Here is a 19,855-nt window from a genome sequence, read left to right on the forward strand (position 1 = left end):
GCATATTGTCACCCTGCTTATTTAACTTATATGCAGAGTACATCATGAGAAATGCCGGGTTGGATGAATCAGAGGTCGGAATTAAGACTGCTGGGAGAATTATCGACAACCTCCGATATGCAGACAATACCACCCTAATGGCAAAAAGTGAAGAGGATCTAAAGAGCCTCTTGTTGAGGGTGAAAGTGGAGAGTGCAAAAGCTGGTTTGAAACTCAACATTAAAAAAACTAAGATCATGTCATCTGGCCCTATCACTTCCTGGCATATAGAAGGGGAAGAAATGGAAGCAGTGACAGATTTTACTTTCTTGGGCTCCAAGATCACCGCAGACGGTGGCTGTAGCCATGAAATTAAAAGACGCTTGCTCCTTGGGAGGAAAGCTATGGCAAACCTAGACAGCATAGTAAGAAGCAGAGACATCACCTTGCCAACAAAGGTCCGTCTAATCAAAGCTATGGTTTTCCCAGTAGTAATGTATGGCTGTGAGAGCTGCACTATAAGGAAGGCTGAGCGCCGAAGAATTGATGCGTTCGAACTGTGGTGCTGGAGTAGACTCTTACGAGTCCCCTGGACTGCAAGGAGGTCAAATCAGTCCATCCTAAAGGAAATCAACCCTGAGTGCTCATTAGAAGGACAGATACTGAAGCTGAAGCTCAACTATTTTGGCCACCTAATGTGAAGAGAAAACTCTCTGGAAAAGACCCTGATGCTGGGAAAGACTGAAGGCAAAAGGAGAAGGGGACGGCAGAGGATGAGATGGCTAGATAGCATCACCGATGCAATGAATATGAACCTGAGCACACTCCGGGAGAGTGCACAGGACAGGAAGGCCTGGCGTGCTATAGTCCATGGGGTCACGAAGAGTCGGACACGACTGAATGACTGAACAACAACTATCAGGATTCTGAAACATTGTTTTAGTGGCCCTTCCTAAAAAACAAGCCATCTGTTTTTGAGTCTTCCAAGACTATGGATGCTTTCACAAGTAATACTAAGAATGCCTTTAAAGTGCAACCTTGTTTCTGTTTACTGAGAAGTAAGATCCATTGAATTTAATGGGATTTACTCCCAGGTGAGTGTATGTAGTATTGCAACCTTAGTCTCTTATACATAGAATGTGCATGTCGTTAATGCAATGTTGACAGCAGAAGATGGCTATTTGAAAAATCTAATGGACCCTTCATTTGTGTTACAGTTGTATGCAATTCAACAACTGATTTTGGAGTCACTTGTGAAAATGCCTAAAGAGTAGGATTGCAATCTGATGAAAGAAATTGTAATTGATTGTTAGATTTTTAGTTGCTCTACCAATTACATTTTAATTAAACCAGAATTTTAAATGAAATTGAACAGACCTAGGCTCTGTAGAATTCTAGCTTCTGAATTGGGATTATGGAAGAACCGGGGGAAAAAAGAATTTTGAAACAGTACATTTTATTTCTAGAAAAATCTGCTAAGGACAAGTAGGTCAGCATTAGACTTCCCCATCTTTGGTTGCGGGCGAAGAGATAAACAGATTTACTTGTTAATCAGTCCCTTCTCCTCCCATCAACAAACCGCTTATTACCTACCCCCTTTGACCTGCAGGAGGGAGTGGAGCACAACTATCATGCTCCTTTTAGTCATGCTGATGTTGGTAGCACTAAAAGGAGTGGGAGAGAGTGGCTGTTGGGTACCCCTTCCATTGGGAAGTGGAAAGTTGCCCCAGGGACCTCTGATAATAGCCTGAGATTTCCCAATGAAAGGTGCACTGCTTGGAGCTGCTCTTTTTAGTCCCCTTGGTGCTGACAGTGCTAATAGGAGTGAGAGGAAAACCTCCTCACCTTCAGGCACTCTTCCCATTAGGAAACAAAAGGGCAGGGGCCCTTGCACTTTCTTAGTTGCTGATGATAGGGGCACTCTGGAATCCCCTGCGGTCTCCCATTTCCTGAGGATAGGGACACCTGGCCAGGCAAGGGAGTTCCAGAGAGCTGTGAGCAGCTCTAAAACAGTAATAATGGAAGAAGCTTAGAGGGGAAAAGTTGGCTTGGAGGCACTCCCCAATTCTCAGCTAAGGCTGACACCAAACAGCTGCTCCAATTTTCCATCCCCATTCACAGGTGGAAAATTAGGGTAGCCTTTTTGGAAGTGGGGTCTGATCTGGTTCGGAAGGGCTTTACTACACTGGTAGCAGCGGCAGGGCTGCCTCTTTTGTCTTCCTTCCTTCCTTCCTTCCCAGGGCAATTTTAGAACTTCATTGTCTGCATCTGTACAGATAAGGAATTTCGTAATGATTGGCTGAGGCAGTAGAGGGCCAGTCTTCAAGGTCAGACTGGCTATGGAATCTTGGCAACAAAAAGACTCAAGAAGAGACTATGTTGAGTTGTATCACTTAGACAATAAACCTCTAGGCTACATATATAATTGGGCAAGAGTCTTAAGATCAGTCCGTTTGTGGACATCTGGAATTATATTTGGAAAAGAACACAATACAGCTTATACTTCATTGAGAGAGAATTATTATAAAATGTTGATGCAGTGGTATCCCATACCTGGATTGTCAAAGATGTATAAAAATAGTTCAGATTAATGTTAGAAACGTAATGATAGGGGCCATAATCCTCCAGCAGTGGTTGAGCTGCCCTGCACCAAAAGGATGTTGTTGTTATTGGGAAATTTCTGAAGGTTCATCTTCCTATCTCAGTTTGTCACTGGACCAATGCATAGGGCAGGGCATACTCATGACTTGGTCTTTGCCTCTGGGTGTGAAGGGGTGGTCTGGCTATTGGCAGGGTGGAAATTACCCCAGTGTCATGGTCAGAGCACTTCCTGGTGAAACTTGGTCTCATGGTGCCAGTCCCTCCCTGAAGGGGTGGGGGACTCATTAAGATGGTCTGCCGCCAGAGACTTATGGAAGCCGAACGATTCCTGAATGCTCTGGGGGATTTCTCAGTAGCCAGGGCAGGCAATTACATCGAGGCCCTTGTCACACTATGGAATGGTGAAGTGCGAAGGGCCATTGACACAATCACTCCTGAGTGCTCTCTTCAGCACTGTGGAGCCTGGAAGGCTGCCTGGTTTACTGGGGAGCTCCAGACAATGAAACAGGTCAAAAGACGGCTGGATCATAAGTGGTTTAAGACTCATCATGAAAGTGATCCAACATGCATAGGAACGTATAATTGCACTTACTGCGTGGGGTGAAGGCAGCAAAGAAGGCTCACTTTGCCACCTGCATCGCATCCAGCTGAGCTTTTCCAAGTGGTTAGGGGGTTACATATATCAAACCCAGTGAATCCAATACTGGAACCGGTGGAGGCCTGCCGTGATGAGTTTGCAAGATGCTTCAAGGATAAAATCACTCACCTTCATGCTGACTTGAACACTGCTATTGATGCCGTGTCTGTTGACATGCTGTGTCGATTGCATCTTTTGTGAGATCAATTCCAGGTTTTGGAGCCTGAGGATGTGGACAAGATGCTTGCATCTGTTCAACCCACCACATGCTCTCTCGCCCCTCACCTGTCATGGTGTGAAATATGGATTTCAATTTACCCAGGACCACTCAGTTGATCAGGCTGAGAAGTTTGGGATCTTATGAGAACACACAACCAGTGTAGAGGAAAGAAAAGGAGATTTATTGAAATAGAAGAAATAAGCAAAAGTAGAAACTCCCCAGAGAGTTGCATGATCTCTGAGGCTCAAGAGGTTGCACGTCTCCTAGGTAGAAACTTAATTACAAAGAAATCTCACTTAAGAGGTTGCGCGCCTCTTAGGCAAGAGCTTAGCACAAAACAATCCTCAAGGAGTTGCGCCCTTCTTGGTCAATACTTAGTTACCCAAATGTGGTGCATTAAATGACCAAATATACAGTTAGTCCCTGTTTGTTGCTCAGCTCCAGATTGGTCTACGCCGCAACTGGCCCACTGAGGCAACAGTAATACAGTGTCAGCCCGGCCCAAGCTTAAGTCTTATATCCCAGACCCAAACAGTAACTATGACAGAACAAAGATAACTGCGCCTTATCTAAGCCCCAGACAGTAAAATCCTTTCCCTGAATTCTACCGAACACATACTCACCACACGCTATCAAGTACTTGGCCAGAGCACTTAATACGTATGCCGTGGATCAAGGGTATGTGCTATATATGTGTGATCATATATATGATATATGATATATATATGATATATATATGATCAAGGGTATGTTGGTATGTGCACATACAAACGATCCAGATGCAACCACGCCCCTCCTGAACAATGGCAGATTCGGAGGGGGGGTTGTACCCTTTTCCCTCATTGGGGCTCATGAGATCATAGAATCATAGAATCATAGAATAGTAGGGTTGGAAGGGGCCTACAAGGCCATCGAGTCCAACCCCCTGCTCAATGCAGGAATCCAAGTCAGAGCATCCCTGACAAATGGCTGTCCAGCCTCGTCTTAAAGGCCTCCAGTGTGGGAGAGCCCACCACCTCCCCAGGTAATTGGTTCCATTGCCGTATTGCTCTGACACTCAGGAAGTTTTTCCTGATGTTCAGCCGGAATCTGGCTTCCTGTAACTTGAGCCCATTATTCCGTGTCCTGCACTCTGGGATGATCAAGAAGAGATCCTGGCCTTCTTCTCTGTGACAACCTTTCAAGTAATCAAAGAGGGGTTCAGTATATTCTTTGTTGATAATATATCATGTTCCCAATTTCCAGAATTGATGTTTGTTGAAGACAGACTGGCACCACCTTCTGACTCTCCGACATTTCTGTGGTCATAAAGTGCCATCCTTGTTATCAAAACATCTGCAGATACCCCTCTTTTACTGGCGCATTTCCATCTTCTGTAACACAGATTCATGAATGGGCTCATGAAGGGGTAGAAGGTACCCTGTTTAAAGATCGCCAAGTAGGAGTTTGGCCCAAACAAAGGAAAATGGTTACGCGCATTGTACATGGATGCCACAAATGTGCCAAAGTTAATAGAAGCACCTCTTGTCCTATAATATGAGGGCAACATACAGTGGGACCATGGCATCATTTGCAGATTGATTTTATTGATTTGTTACCCACCATAAAAGAGGGATACAAATATCTCTTGGTGGTCATAGATGTCTTTTCTGCCTCGACAGAAGCTTTTCCAACTAAAGTCAATACAGCTGCAATAACAGCTAAGAAACTCTATGAAGAGGTGTTCTGCAGATATGGGACACCCCACATCCTGGGATCAGATCAAGAGAGGCTTTTGTGGGAGAAATCATGAGACTAATGCTACAGGCGTTGGGAATAAAACACCAGCTCCATATCAGATATAGACCACAAAGTAGTGGAGTTGTAGAAAGATGGAACCAAGACATTAAAAACACCTTGAGAAAATTGTGTTCATCCATGAGGAAGGGTTGGGCACAGAAGTTATCCACAGTCCTAGCAGCTTTGCTAAATACTAATAAATTGGGAACTGGATATTCTCCATACCACATTCTTTTTGGAAGGGTGATGATGTGGGGAAATGTGTTCTGTGAAAACCTTGTGGGACAAATGGACACTCCTGATGGAAGATATATCAGGCAATTGCAGGAAGAAATTTCGGATGTTAGGGGAGAGTGGAGGAATGGCCATCAGGAGATTTAAGGCAAGGTGTCACCAGTATGCTGATGACACCCAACTCTATTTCTCTGTGACATCTGCATCGGGAGAGGCTGTGTACGTTCTGAACCAGTGCCTGGATGCAGTTATGGCTTGGATGAGGGCCAATAAACTGAAGCTGAATCCCGATATGACAAGAGACCCTATGGGTTGGCAGTTCCCAGGTCCAGGAATTGGGGTGTCTGTTCTGGATGGGGTTGCACCCCCTCTGACGGAGCAGATCTGTAGTTCGGAGATCCATCTTTGTCACCAGAGGCCCAGGTGGCCTTGGTGGCCCGGAGCACCCATTACCAACTCTGGTTGGTACACCGACTACACCCGTCCTGGATAAGGATAGCTTAGCCACGGTGACCCATGCACTTGGTAACCTCACAGTTAGACTTCTGCAATGCACTCTATGTGGGGCCACCTTTGCGTTTGGTTCAGAAGCTGCAGCTAGTGTAGAATGGGACACCTAGCTATGCTCACATAACACCTGTGTTAAAAGAACTGCACCGGCTGCCCATTAGCTACCAAGCCACATATAAGGTTATGTTATTGTCATACAAAGCCCTAAACAACTTGGGACTAGAATATCTAGCAGAACTCCTTCCCTTATATATAACCAGGTGACATCTAAGATCATCACAGGAGGCCTTGCTGGTCATTCCAAAATGAAAGGGATGTCGCCATGAAGTACCCCAATGGCAGGCCTTCTCTGTAGTGGCACCCACCCTCTGGAAAACCCTCCCCCATGCAGTTCTGAAGGCAGAAAATGTGACATGCTTCAAGCGCCTCCTAAAAACACACCTTTTCACCCAGGCTTTCCCTGGGTTGTAACTGCTGTTGGGTTTTACTTTGGTTTTACATGCTACTTTTAAACTTTTAAAGTCTTATATTATGTTTTTATCATGTTGTATTTTATGGTTTTAATTGTTGTGAACTGCCTAGAGAGCCTCAGCTGTTGGGCAGTATATAAATGAAATAAATACATAAAAAATAAAATATGCTTTAGGGCCCCCACATTTAAAGGAATGCTATATTAAACTTTTGGACCTTGCAGAATTTATTATAATTGATAATTCATTTATGTTATGATTATTGGTTATATAAAGGTATGTATCTTTCATTTGTATTTGTTTTTGTGTGTGTTTTCCTGTTGCTATTTATAAACTGAAGATCTGTTTAATAATTTAACATTTCACCTTTTGCTTAGCTACTGGGAAGCTCCAATCCACAATCCAAGACTGTGATATGTAGGACAGTTACTGGACTCAAAGAAAAAAAAGTTTTATCCTTTAAAATATTACTATCTTGGCCAAGAGTTATCAATATTTAATATACAGAGCAGTGTATATTAATAACCTCCACAGTTGTTTTAGTACATTTTAGTACATACAGTACATTTTAATATTGTCTACCATTTCAGATTAACCAAGCATGTCTACTGTTTCAGTTTTACTCAGTTTCTTAAATGTCAGTTCTGCTCTCATATAGAACTCTGATGTCAAAACTACTTATTGCCATAGGATGGGTGGAGGGGGCTCTGAGAGACATTGCTTGAGCACAGGAATTTCATATGTATGAAGTAAATGGCTTTTAAGTGGGGCCTTAAAATAACAACAACAAAAAAGAAAACAAGTAACAAGGTAACCCCTTCTGCATAATTATAGATGTACTAGTGCAAGAAGCCTTTGCACTTATTTTATTTATGTACATATTTTAGAAAATGCATATCCTGACTTTCCATTGTCTTTTTGGAAAAAAATAATTCTAAAAATTTATACAACATATTATAAACTCATCACATAAACATATAAATGTAATGCACATTCACAGAAAATGATCAAATTTTAGGTTCGGAATTTAAAAATATACTATGGTACCAACAAATTCAATAAAGTAAATCTCTCCAAAAGGACTTTTGGGTCTCTGGGGGCGTGTACTCAGGAACACCCCTATTCACAAACACAAAGAAGGGAGACCAAATTTCAGTAAAACAGTCCATTTTGCTAAGCCCTTGAAGAAGTCTGCTATGATGCATCAGAAACTCTTCCAGAGCCATTTGCCAAACCTTTGTTAGCCAACTTTGTAAAGTAAAACCTGCAGTAATTTCTAAACGGACCGCTGCTAACAAGAAGTTTAACAAGTCCTTATATATTATTTTTCTACCAACATTGTCATAAATGGATAATAAAGCAAGTAGTGGGTGAGGACTAAGAGGTTGAGATATAATGTCTGAGATTATTCCAGAAATCTGAGACCAGAACACACAGACCCTGGAGCATTCCCACCACATGTGCATCCAATAGTCTATAGTGTTTCAACCTCGCCAACAGTTAGGAGATAAAGTGGAGTGCATACGATGTAATCTAAGTGGGATATAGTACCATCTATGGACAAATTTAATTGCATTCTCTCTGAGCCCAGCAGAAATGGTGTGGAATGGGAACTGTGACCACAGTGCTTTCCAGTTTGCATCAGATATTGAAGATACCAAATTTGCCTCCCAAACAGATTTTAAACCACACAAGTCCCGTGTGGTAGAACGAAGTATCAAAGAGTATAATTTTGATAGGATCCCCTTCCCTAACTCCCCTGATTGAACACACCGTTCTTCAAATTCCGTCAGGGTTCAGGAAGCCTCCCCTTTAGCAACTACATGTCTAGAAGGGGACACTATCTGAAATATTTGTAGCCAAGAGGGACAAATCTCCAAGCAGTCAGGCAATTCCCTTTTTGTAATTGGCTGCCCTCTTGCCACCAGATCTCTAATCTGGTATGTACCTTTAGATTCTCAACTACAATACTGCTTATATTTGTTACTATGATGAAAACACGGATGATTGAGAATTCGTAGGGGAAGGGAGGGGAGCCAGTTTCTTAACCCACATTGACTAGACAGACATCGAGGTTTTAAAAAATGGATTATGCAGCTTTGCAATCATCGTATAATGAATGGGAAGAAACGGGAAACCTCTTAGTGGAGGAGAGGTTTCCCGTTTCTTCCCATTCATTATACAATGATTGCAAAACTGCAACTCCATCTCCACCCGTGGGATTTTAACCTCACCACGGATTATCTAGGGATGTACAAAACACTTACCTGGTTTCGTCCAGGGACATCCATGGTGGGGGGGAAGCGCTTGGTCCCTCCTCCCGAAATCCTCCCTGGCCGGCTCCGCTCCGCGGCGACTCCGCAGAGCTGCTTGCCAGGGCCGCCCACAGCCGGACATCTGGCCACTGCTGGACTGTGCAGGGACGCAAATGGCGGCCAAAGTAGCCGCCGCCATTTGCGTCCCTGTCTTTTGCCATAATAGGCTACGTATAGATTTACGTAGCCTATCACGGCAAAAGGCAGGAATGCAAATGGCGGCCGCTACGCCATTTGCATCCCTGTCTTTTGCCGTGATGGGCTACGTATATATTTACGTAGCCTATCACGGCAAAAGACAGGGACACAAATGGTGTAGCGGCCGCCATTTGCATTCCTGCCTATTGCCATGATAGGCTACCTTAGTATTTACGTAGCGTATCACGGCCTCTGCAGGGACGCAAATGGCATCCCTGCGTTAGCCATGGTAGGCTATGTAAATACTTACATAGCCTATCACAGCCATTTGTGGGAAGGCAAATGGCAGCCGCAGATGCAGCAGCCATTCACAGAGCATCGGACGGCCGCAAACAGGTAGGCTCCGTTCCGGGCCCATTTCAGGGGGTGGCAGGGGGGTTGCTTCATTCCGCCATGGATTCCGGGGGGCCGAATGCACTGGAATTCGGCCTCCCAGGAATCCGTGGCGGAATTCTCCAACATCCCTAGGATTATCCGCAGTAATTGGCTCAACTGTGCTGCATGGTAGTAGAGTCTCGGGCTGGGGAAACCTAATCCTCCATCACATGACCTTCTATAACAATTAGATTTACTTAATCTACTCCTCTTACTTGTGTGGACAAAAGCTTCTAACATTCTCTGCCAATTTTGAACACATACTTGAAGTAACCATATCGGAAGAGTTTGAAATAAAAACAAAAATTTGGGGAGAACTGACATTTTTTAAAGCTGCTGTTCTTCCCAACCAGGTAAGCTTTAATTTGCGCCATGACAGTAACTTGGATCATATTTCCTGTAATAAAAGAGTAATTTCCTTTACAAAGCTGCTTTAGGTCTTTTATTAGAAATACCCCTAAATACTTGAGACATCCTGACTGGAGTTGCAACCCCGCACTAGATTTCAGCATAAGGTGTATTTCCAAAGGTGTATTCATACATACCATTTTGGACTTTGAATAATTAAATCTCTCGGCTGGTCACTTGGTAAAACGTTGCAAGAATGGCTTTAAGCTCTGGGATAACTATAACTGGTGTCTTAAAAATAACCAAGATATCATCAGCAAAAAGACTTAAAAGATGAGATTTACCTTGAATATTCACCTCCTGGAGATTAGCTCTCAAAGTATTGGCTCATACTTCCATTTCAATTACAAAAAGTAGGGGTGAAAGTGCCTAGTCACACATTCTAATGGAGAGAGAGGAGAGTCCATATCATTTGTTCACACCACTTCTTGTGATGCAGAAGAAATCTGCTCCACAAGGAGCAAAAAATTGTCCCCAAAGTCTAATTTTGCCAATAGCTGTTTACAGAACCTCCATTCAATCCTATCAAAGGCCTTAAAGGCATCAAATGAAAGGAATGTAGTGGAGAGCTTATTATTAGTACAATGGTGAATTATATTCAGGACTCTTCAGACTACATCAGCTAGACGTCTACCTGGGATGAACCCCGCCTGATCCGAGTTGATATATTCTGGAATAAACAAGTCTATCCTATAGGCCATAATAGCTGACAACAATTTTGTATCCTGATTCAGGAGATAAATCGCGCGGTACGATCCTAGAGCCATCGGATACTTCCCTGGTTTGAGAAGTATCACTAGTCATGTTTGTTTCTAGGACTCTGGGATTGCACCCCTTTTAGAATACCATTAAATAGTACCTGAAGATATGGAGTCAGAATTATAGCAAAGGCTTTATAGAATTTATCCCCCAGGCCATTCATTCCCAGTGTTTTCCCATTTTGAGATTTTTTTAATACATTCTGAATTTCCATAATTGATTATGGGCTGATGTTGTATTGCTTTGTGAGCTGGATCCAGAGGCTTCAGTAATCCTCTGGCCAAATAATAGTCAATTTCTGAAAGAGCTAGAATATTTGAAGTGTAAAGAGATTTATAATACTATAAGAAAGCCTCATTAATTGCCTTTGGATGGGATTGAATATTCCCCTGAAGGTCCCTGATACTCATGATGTTATTGCAAAGCCTTTTTTTCCCCCCAATGCCCAGGCCAATAACCATTGTCAAAGCAGTGGTGAAGTTGGCTTACATAATTTCAAAAACAATCTAAAATACTAGATAAAACAATTTAAATTACGATACTAAAGCTGAGTGAGCTGCAGCAGATAAAATCCAATTAAAAATGACAGTTCAGTCATTTAAAAACTCAAACAGGCAAATGGAAAGCCTGTCTGTTTTTTTAAAAAAACATCTTGACTCAGGAGTGATAAACAGGAGGGAGCCCATTTGGGCTTCTGGACAAAGGGAGTTCTGCAATTTAGGGGTGGCCGTGGGGGAAGGTGCGTTCCACCTAGCCTTGCTTCAGCCATAGTCAGGATGCAAAGGCATGCCTCCCTGACAGATCTTAGTGAGTGCAGAGGGATGGTATGGGAGGAGACAATCCTTTAAGTAACACAGGCCCAAATAATTTTGAGCGTTAAAGGTAATCACTAGCACCTTGAATTGGACCTGGAGAAAAATTGGTCTGTTAAATCACATGTCTGTTAAATCACTGCAGCTAAATGGGTATAATATACTTCTTCACCAGGTATCAGCTAACATTGCTGTCACGTTCTGGACAAAATGCAAAAAGCGGATGCATTCACAGAGGAGCCGAAGGGAAACTTCTTTATTCGAACCCAATGTGTTTTAGAGACAACAGCTTCTTCATTGGGGCAATTTTATAAAATGCGAATGCTGAAAACGGGCTAAACCAGCTTCCAAAGGTAGTGGCTATCCTTCATACACCATCAAGGCACAATTGAAGATCCTAGAGACATTTCAAGGGCAGCTCCCATGTAAACTAGATGTGACTAAGGGATGTGACATCCCTTCTCTCTCCACTTAGATAATGGAATAACACTAAACTTTAATGAGAAGTAGCATATTCTTTCCTCAATATACAGCGTTAATACTGTAATAGGATATACTAACATCACATCTAACAAACTGCGTTTTATTTTTTTATGTTTTCAGCATTTTATGGTATTTTAGGCTATTTGTTGTTTCTTTGTTGATTTACATGATCTTTTACTTATTAAAAAGAAAAGCTAAATATCACTTTGTGGTACCCAATTTTGTTTAGGGTGGGTTTGCTCTAGCCCTGCAGCAGTATTGTTTATAGCTCAGTTTCAAGAAAAATGATACCAGACTTTTGAAAAATGAAACACTTGTAAAAATTTGTGGCATCTCTACAAGTTAAACATATATTGATGAAAGAGCTATGAAGAATACCTAATTTGGATCTACTTCAGACAAATTACAAAGAATCATTGAGGGTTCGGGGTTGCGGGCAGAGAGAGAAAGGGCTGGTAGTTTACCATTCAGTTTGATTTTTTTTTCCTGTTCAGTCTACAGAACGTAGGCAATTGACTTCTGTTTACAACTCATACTTTTTCTGGCATTGGTGGAAGATGATATTTTGCATGCTTGTATATACGAATGCAATGGTTTGTTTTCTTAACTGTGTTTAAGATATTCTTTATACCTGAAATGTCAGTATTAATCCTATTGCATGAATAGACATAATTGCGTTCATGCATTATAGTTTTGGTTTCAAAGAGTACTTTATAGCACCCCAGTGTGTTTTCCTGAATGTGGGCTGTACTTTGACAGTTCATACAATTAGCAGAATCAAGTTTACTGCATGGTACCACTTCAGACTGCAGGAGTGGGAACAAATGTTTAAATGCACTCCTGAAAAAATAACTCTCATTTTAAAAAGCCAGCATTATATAGGGGAAGGCTTCAGCCTAGCCTTTTTCCTGACATGCTCCTTTTCTATATGCGAGGTTATTTTTTACTTGTGTGGGAATATTCTAGTCTGCGCCTGCAAACTAAGGGAGTACAGTCGGAAAAGCTTTACTGCTTGATTCATCTGATTGTGTGAACTGAATAAATGAAATGTGGCGTTGCCTTTTTGTCACAGCTGATTTCCTTACTCCTAACATTTTTATACTTTAGGTGCATGTCCAACGAATGCAATATCCATGAATCAGATGAAAACGCATGGCAGTTCAGACCAGAAGAATTGCTAAATGATATAAACCTGTACGAATTCACTCTTGATTTCACATTCTGCCATATATTTTGCACATGACGCAGATCTTTCTTAAATCCTTCTTGCTACTTAGGAGGATAACACAGATAACCAAGTTACCATGGGGTGAGAGAGCTCACTGTGAGTTCGTTTGGTCATCTCTAGGGACTCATTTGATAATTTGGAATTATCTAAATGTTAAGGAGTTGTTTCTTATTTGTTCAAAGTGCTCTCTAACTTAGAAGTGAAAATCGTTCACTTCTTATTACCATGGGTTTCTGAGAAAGCCCTGGCATTCCCTGTCCTTCTCAGTTCCCAAAGTCCTGTCCTAGTACTTTGTCTGTTGTGAATAAGTTACTCTGAGTGCTATTAAAGATCATCCAACTTTTGCATCCCAGACTCTGTTTTTCTCCCAAGCCTTTACCCTGCAGACTTTTAAGCTGATGTATTATGATCTGAAGTGTCACTGTAATTCAATTTACTAAACGTTGCCCGAAGGGCCCTTTATAAATGTAGTCACAAATCTACTTTTGTGCTATGTATTCATTCCAGTTTATTGCCCTATAAAAGGCGCTGCTTTGAAAAGTACTTAGAAATATATCTCAAAACAAGACTTTTCTACTGAGATCAACATTTTGTTGTTAGAGTTACAGCTTGACTTTGTAAGCTACTGTCAGTGGTTTCTGGAAGCTAATTTGTCAGCTAGCTGGCACACTGAGCTCATTTGCCAAAATAAGTTGATGTAATCTGCCCCATAGTTCTTCGTGAAAGGGCAGGGTCTTCTACCACTGCTTCTGAAACCAAACGTCTAAAGGAGGGCTCCCCCCACCCACCCCATACCATGTGCTCTTAGCATGTAGTCCCAGTGTGGGTCATTCTTGGTCAAATCAAAACTCTCTTACATAGCTTGAAGTTCCAATACACCCATTTAATACATTATGTTTTAAAGTCGTCTTGTGAATATCAGATATTGGATGTTTTTAGCACATGCAAATTCTAAAGTACTGATTCTATGATGAAAATACCTTAGTTTTTATCATAATGGAGAACTTTTCCCATGCTTTAGAATTAACATGTGTAATTTGGAACATAGATCAAATGGCTTCAAAAGTGACAGGCTATTTTCAATGGCAATTTTGAGTTTTACAGTTCATAAAAGTTATAAAACTGTAGTTTTAATCTTAAAACGTTTAAAATGGAAAATACTAAGCTGCAGCTCTAAAACATTTGCTTTTTCCTCAATGGATGCATGACCATCACACAATACTAAACGATATTTGGGGTAATAGGGCTCTTTGACAAGCCTTCTTTGAACTCAGGGGTGCACAGCCCTGCCCCAAGCTCTTGTGTGCTCCCCCCATCTTCCCCCACTGCTGAACAATCTGTAGTGTTGCTGCCCCCACACAATGTTGGAATCCCCTGAACAACCAGCAGTGCTGCTGCTGCCACCAATTTCCAATAATTCCCCATCACCACTGCAGATGGCCCCTTGTTCCCCCTTCCCCTACTGCTGATCAGCCCCACTTGCCATTTCAAGGATGCTGCTTCCAGTGACCTCCCACTTCCTGGACGTTGCTCTAGGAGTGGCACTCTGGGGGCAGGAGCCATAAAGCTGCCTGAGAGCAGCTTTCAGAGCAATGCTCTTGCAGCCAGTCTCAGAGGGTCCTGTGATTTCTGCCTTCTGACTGCTGCTGCTGCTCCTGCAACAGAGAGGAGTGCACTTTTCAAAGTAAATGTGTGAAAGGAAAGGAAAAATTTCAATGAGAAAGAGAACCCATTGTAACTCTGAAATAAAATAAATCTCCACCCCCATCCCAGTGATTTTCAGCAGGACTGCGTAGTTGGGGGCAAGGTTAGAGTTTTAGCTGGTTGGTTCAGTCCTGTGACTCCTATACAAAGTTTTCTTTGCTGTCTGCTGATTTGTAAACATATATCTGCTATATAAAGCAGAAGTGGGCAAAAATGATGTGTGCATGAATACACTTCTTTCCCTATTTCTCTTGTAAATATGGAGGGACTCATGTGTCTCGCCTATGTGTTCCTTAGGTGGTAAGGAGTCTGCAAATCTGACTACAAAACTGTGGAATGAAGTAGCACAATAGCCCTTTTCAGGCGTGCTCCTGCTCACATGTAGGGCTAAAGCAGGGATGGCGACATGGGCTCACACGTCCCCGTACCCAGTTTAGCCCTACATGTGAGCAGGCACATGGTTGAACAGAGCTAATGTTTCATTGCCATTTCTGACAATATGTTTGGCGCATGTAGGTTTGCCTGAAATGATATCTGCGTGGTAGCTGCTCAACCATTTTGGATTTGCCATGCAGATCATACCCTGCTGCATAGTATGTACTATAGTGGTACATTCTTGTAGCAGCCCGGTGACAATCAACATAGTATGCTGAGCCACTACAGAAAAAAGCTAGCTAGGTGTAGCAGCCACCACCTCAAGCAGTTTCAAATGGCTTCCACATTAGCCCTAGGCAGCTGTTTGCCTGCTCGTGTGTAGGGCTAAAGTGTGGAGGAGGACGTGGGCACTCACGTAAGCCCCGCCCCCAGCATCCCGATGTGCCTGGCTTCTGTTTAGACTGTCACATGTTGAGCATGAAGGTCTGAAGGGGCTTGTGAGCACATTCAGCTGGATGTACCTCCAGACTCCCTGCAATCAGAATACCTGATACAGCAGGGTTCACGATCGCAGGAACTCTGTACGTGCATTCAGCTAACTGGGTACTGAGCATGCAGGGACATTGGGGTGGGGCTACATGCACATCCATGTCACCCTACACAGTTTAGCCTTACATGTGAGCAGGTCTAATGTGACTCTGGTCCACAGGCCAAATTCAGCAGGCCACGCCTCCCCATCTGGTCTACAGAGGCCTCCAGTGAGGCCCCTCCCTGAAGCCCCTTCCCCTCCCTGAAGCCCCACCCCCCTCAGAAAAGGGAGGGGGAACGAGGGTCTTCTGAGCCACAGCATTGAGGAGCACTCCTCAAGGACACCGCTCATTTGGCTTAACTCTCCACACACGTATGCCGTTCTTATATACAGGTGTATATGTTTATGCGAGACCATGTGTGATCTTAGATGCAGGTCCATCTCTCTGATGGCTGCCCATTACTGCAAATTGCAGAAACGCAGCAGGGTGTGTGGATGTACAAATGACCACATGTAATGGACTCAAGGTTTTGCCTCTATCAATGCTAAAATGGAAACCATCTGCTCTGCTTTTTCTTCCTCTCTCTCTCCTTCCTCTTCCAGTTGTCCCCCTCCTACACCTCCCTCTATCCCAGGGATGGGAACTTCTAGCCTGCAGAGGTTCTCCATCTGGGCTACCACCTCTATCCCCACGCCCCACTTCTCTCTCCAGGCAGGGAATGTCTTAGTACCAGCTCATCAGAGGTGATATTTACCCTGTGTCCCCTCTGCCCCCTTGATTCAGCCAGGTTTTTTAAAAGCCCAATTGATGGTGTGTATATGTGTGTGTGTGTGTGTGTGTGTGTGTTTGTGTGGGCATCTTTTGGGGAGAGTGGCTGTTGGGGAGGAAAGGGCTACCTCCTCTTCCCGAATGCTACCCCCCCCATTTCCCCCTGCTGCAATTAGGCTTTTAAAAAGCTTCCATTCATACTAATAAGGCTTTTGAAAGCTTAATTGCTGTGCCAGGGAGGGCATTTTTGAGAGGGGGAGTGTATTCTGTGTGTATGTGAGAATGACTCTGGGCCATCACAGGGCAGGGGTCGCTGCTGGCATGCAGCCCCTGACTTGCTTGCCTGGAGCCAATGTGGTTCTTGGGCCGGAAAAGGTTCCTTACCCCTGCTCTTTCCTTTCCACTTTCTTTCCCATCTTTCTTGATGAATTGACTGTCTTGATGTCCTCACTTAACTGCTTCATGTGGCCCCTTGATGCCAGGCCCTCCTATTTTCTGGTTGCCATCTCCCCTGCCATAATTCCTCTTCTCCAATCAACCTTTCCCCCCTGGATCCTTCCCTCCTGAGTTCAGACATGCCACTGTCTCCACGGTTCACTGAGGAGGGATTACGTATTTGGGGGGTGGGGTGGAAGCAAGTGAGAATAGTTTAGCCTGAGGAGCTCCTTTTTCATTTGCTCTTGCCTTGAACTTTTGTGGATTGGTGAGGGGATTGGGTGGAGCACAGAAACAAAACAGGAATCAGCCAATATTCTGGATTATAATCATAATCAAAACCACAGTTAAAGCAAGCTCAGATTCATAAACCATGCTCTCAAATTGGGGTTTATTGCCCCCCCCAAACCATTATTTGTTCCCTGACGTGGGTTCAGGTATCGGGCATTTCTACATGAGGCTTTTATTGTGCACTTGTGATTGATCACTCACTGTTTTTTGCAGGTCCTTTACACTATACTTTCAACCTCCAGGGCCCCTCCCATGCTTTCTGGCCATTATAGCGGCATTATTCTCGATGGCAACAATGTGATAAGTGATTTTATCGCACTTTGAAGCACGAAAAAAATTCTGGTGAATTTCCAGAATTCCACTATACCACAGCGTCATCTAGTGGCTGTATAATGAATCATATAGAACTTGCCCAGAAAGAAACCCCCCGGAAGAAACCACGTGTAAGGGAGGTGACCTTAATTCTGCAAGGAATCTAGAAGCAGAAGCCCCAGTAATGGTGCAAGATTTTAGCCTCATGTGTAGAAGTCCGTTAAAACAAAACACAATTAGGCTAAGCAAACCTTGGCTTATTGTTCTGACTGAGTGAACTAAACCATTTCCAACACTGAACTTCTCATCTTTGCTCCCAAGCCCTCCTTGTCCTTGTACAATCTCCTTAACTGTTGACAGTGTTACCACTCAGCTTGTTGAAAAGGCACTGACTTTATGTTTGACTCCTCTTTCACTTTCGTTCTCCATATTCAGTCCTTTGCCAGGTCATGTCACTTCTCCCTTTACAACATTGCAAAAATGCAGTGCTTCATTTCTGTTCCCTCAGCAAAAACTCTGGTCCATGCCATGGTCATCTCTTGTCTAGACTACAGCAATCTTCTCCTTGGCCCTCCACTGTCTCACTTTGGTTCCCTCATATCTGTCTAGTATTTTGCTGCCAAAATCATTTGGTGTTCTGATCAAGTGACACCCGTCCTTAAATCTCTACACTGGCTTCCTGTTCTTGGATCCAGCACAAGCTCCTTATGGCTTACCTTCAAAGTCCTCTGTGGCTTGCCTCCTGTTATTTACCTGCTCTTATATCCCAATACTTCCCTGCCCATCATCTTCCATTTCCACCACCCTCACCCAGAGGTGTGCTGCTCTAAAAAAAAAAGGCCTTGCCCTTTCTCCCTTGCTGCTCTTTATGCTTTGGAACTGCGTGCCAGAATACCTGTTTGATGCCATCTCTCTTACCTCCTTCAAATCCTTCCTGAAATCCCACCTTCTCCATAAAGTTTGTGTCACAATCCCTTAGTTCCTATGCCCCACAGTAACTAAGCCAAGCTACATGTTCCTGAAACAACGGCATATTGCTTCCTGGTTTAGCCCTGCCTCCACTTCGCTTCCTCACTTGTTTCCCCTTTGTTGAATATTAGATTGTAAACTCCTTGGGCCAGGGACCTATTCTCTTATACTATGTAAAGCACTATGCACACTGGCACTAGATGCTGCTGCTGATGTTGTTGATGCTGCTGCTGAAGTAGTACAGGAAATTTTCCTTCTCTCTTAGCCCATTCCTGCCCCACTGAGCAAATGTCCAGTTCTCTTTCCCCTTGCAATCCTTTTGACAGCAAAGTACAAACTATTGAGAGCCAGAATTCTCCCCATTTGGCAGGTTTTTGTGTGGGCTATATGGGAAGAGATTTCCACGCAGCCAGCACAGTTTCCTGAGTCCCCACAGACCCAGAGGTAGCACCTGTGTACTGCTCTTTGCTGTGGGGAATTTTCCCCAGTAGCTGAAGATAGTGTGCTTGTGTAGTTCTCTACCAGGGCTAGTTTTAGGAGAAACCATTGGGTCATTCTGATGCCCCTTCCTTCACTGTCTTTCTATTTTTATGCAAAGACAGGATTTCTTTAATAGATCTTTAATAGACCTTCTCCTATACTGTCTGTCCCCCCCCCCATCCCCCCACACACAGACACACAATTTAGACTCAGTGATAGTCTTGTACACAGGTATACTACTTTAGCTACTACTTCAGGAGTGAACAATTTAAAAAATTCTATGAACAACACAATAAGCAAAGTGTTTAGTATAAATTTGAAGGAGTAAACCTTAAGGTCCTATAAGGCATTCCATTGCAATTTTTTTAGAAAACTGTAGAAAAATCATATTTAAACACAGGTCATTTCAGGTTAAACTAAATTAATAATGAACAGCAGCTTAATGCTGGTCTGTACATTGAAAAAATGAATAGTTGGAAATTCATTTGTTAGTTCAATCTCTAATAAAAGTCATAGAATTCCATTCCATTCAGTAGAAGGGCTCGGGAGATCCATTCTCGTCCAACCAAAGTGGGGAGTAGCACTCGCCAGTGTCTGCAAGCTCGACTTAACAGACTTGAGTCCATGGATGTGTGTGTGTGAGTGTGCATATGTGTGTCTTAATGGGAGTTCATGTGGACTGAATTCCCTTCTACAAAATGGGCATGTTTCCCAGAGAAAACATGATACTACTTTGCTAATCAGGATGGAGCCTTATCCTGCAATGGGACCTACATTTTGGTCTTTTCACCACATCATTTCTGTTTTCTATGTAGACAAAAATAGACATAGAGTAAACCAACCCCAGAAGTCAATTACAGGGTTTTATAGTGATGTACTGTGAAAAATTTGGTCATGTTTTTCATTATACAGAATGTTCTTTCCGAAGACATAAACAGAAAAAAGCACATATGTTTGATTTTTTTAAAAATAACTTCGCCTAG

At 43.0% G+C, this 19,855-nt stretch overlaps 1 protein-coding gene across 17 annotated transcripts in view; it reads left to right on the forward strand.

Annotated features, from left to right (window-relative positions):
• Nucleotides 1-19,855, forward strand: part of SUPT3H (SPT3 homolog, SAGA and STAGA complex component) — a 479,638-nt gene that overhangs the window by 90,742 nt on the left and 369,041 nt on the right. The window lies entirely within an intron of this gene.

This window comes from Heloderma suspectum, chromosome 1 (assembly GCF_057233095.1).
Source record: "Heloderma suspectum isolate Gila_16-S chromosome 1, 16-S_ref, whole genome shotgun sequence".
Taxonomy (NCBI): domain Eukaryota; kingdom Metazoa; phylum Chordata; class Lepidosauria; order Squamata; family Helodermatidae; genus Heloderma; species Heloderma suspectum.